This window comes from Octodon degus, unplaced genomic scaffold (genome assembly GCF_000260255.1).
Source record: "Octodon degus isolate 3935 unplaced genomic scaffold, OctDeg1.0 scaffold00027, whole genome shotgun sequence".
Lineage (NCBI taxonomy): Eukaryota > Metazoa > Chordata > Mammalia > Rodentia > Octodontidae > Octodon > Octodon degus.
Window position 1 is genome coordinate 7,690,240 of NW_004524603.1, and position 2,077 is coordinate 7,692,316.

The window sequence follows — 2,077 nt, forward strand, 5'->3', positions numbered from 1 at the left end:
AAATGTACTTTGCACTCTTTTAGTTATTTCATTGTTTTCAAGTTTCCAAAATAAAGTTTCTCCAAAGCAGTGTTATTACATTGCAACTAGCATCATAGAAAATGTTTTTACTCTTACTGACACTGTAGATAATGACAACCAAGCTTCAGATACCTCGGTGGAATTTTCTGCAAAACTCACCTCATTTTATAGAAGCTTTATGAGTTAAAATAATGTCAAAGAGGGAACAAGCCTTTGATGTGAAATTTGATATTTAATGTTTCTTTTGAAAGGGAAAGTAAATGAAGATACCCTCTTACTGCACCCTGTAATTTGACAGTCTATTGCAATGGTGTGTTGAATTCCTAGGAAACATAAGGTTGAGTTCCCCCAGAGGTTAACTGTCCCTTGGAATTATGTGACTGTGAATTAGAGCTCTGTCAGCTAAGACTGCAAAACCAATTTCCTGTTTTTGTATGGTTCAGAAACTAAGAATGATTTTATTTGATTAATTATACTGATGATGGGATCCAGTGCCTTTGGACTGAGCTACATCCCCAGACTCCTTTCCAAAACTTACTATTTCTTTTAAGACAGGATTCTCCTAAATTCCTAAATTGCCCAGACTGACCTTAGACTTGCTGCCTTCCTGTGGCAGCCTCCCAGAGTACTGGGATTGCAGGCATAGACCGCCAAGCTTGAGTTGGTTTTTATATTTTTAAATGCTTTAATAAAAGGGAAGCATAACGTTTTAGGACTCATAAATGATATAGAATTCATCTTAAGTGTCTATGACAGAGTTTTTATTAAAATACAGGCACTTTTAACATATGTAGTCAGTGACTGCGTGGTACTGTGGCAGTGTTTCATACTTGTGAGAGATTCTATGGCCCTCAAAGCCTGACCTGTTTATTTGGTCCTTAATAGAAAAATTTTTCCAACATCTGCTCTAAATCTTCTCTATCCATTTACTCCATCCATTCATTCTCCTTCCAGAATGTGTACAGCAAATGTCCTGCTGACAATCACGGCCAGCAACTGTTGACGAACATAAATCTCCAAAATTGAGAGTGGTGAAAGAAGAGGGGAAAGGAAGGGGACAAGATTACTCACTAGGAAGAAATGGAAAGGGCCTTTTTTTGCTTCGGCTTTACTTGTGTCCATGTGAGATATGTTAAATTTAATTAATAATTGATTTTTGGGTTGATTTGTGTCCTGTAGCCTCAGCTATGGGTCAGATTTGGTACCACAGGCAGCTGTCCTGTAGGAAGAAGAGGCTACAACTGTGGGTGCTCCCATTGATTAATTGCTCCAGCACCAGGAGGACAATGGGGGAAATTTCATGGAAGCAGGGTCTCTGAGTGGGAGGGGCTCCAAGATATTCTGTAGTCAAATGAGCACCACTCATGCAAATCTGAAAGGCATAAGTCAATGAAGTTTTACATATGAATGAGGTGTCATGGGCAAACATGGTATTGAATGTTTAAATTCTTTAAAAAAAAAGAGACCCAGTTCTAGCCCAGGCCCAGTGAGTGTGTGGGAGATCTTCCGGCTATCCTGCGCCTGTGGGACCTACTGGTCCCAGCCCAGGTGCGGCGTGGGTGAGACCCTCTTCCACCCCCTTGGGACGCCCACCACTCCGCAGCACCTCCCCTATCCCACCCGCTGAGTAGGAATTTCTGCCATATTCTGGGACTCCCAAACCCAGTCCTAGCCCAGGCCTGGTGAGTGTGTGGGAGAGCTTCCAGCTACCCTGTGCCAGTGGGACCTGCTTGTCCCAGCCAAGGTGCAGTATGAGTAGCCCCCCAAAGCCTGCCTCCAGAGTAGGAATTTCTGTTGCATTCTTGGAACCCCCACATCCAGTCCTAGTCTAGGCCTAATGAGTGTGTGGGAGAGGTGCCTCTCCCTCCTATTCCACCTTGTCCCCTCCAGATTCAGCTCAGGCCTGGCAAACAGGACTGGGGTGAAAACCTGCAGCTGCAATCCCTGCAGAGAGTGTAGGGGACAGAACCACTCAGCTAGTCCAGGAGCAGAAAATCTTGCCAGAGGGGTAAAACAGATTCACTCCAAAGGGCAGCAGCAGGAAGGAGCTGAGCAC

At 44.0% G+C, this 2,077-nt stretch overlaps 1 protein-coding gene across 1 annotated transcript in view; it reads right to left on the bottom strand.

The window, feature by feature from the left end:
* The window catches only part of Cntnap2 (contactin associated protein like 2), a 1,699,165-nt gene that overhangs the window by 441,358 nt on the left and 1,255,730 nt on the right, over positions 1-2,077 (bottom strand). The gene's annotated exons all lie outside the window — the stretch shown is intronic.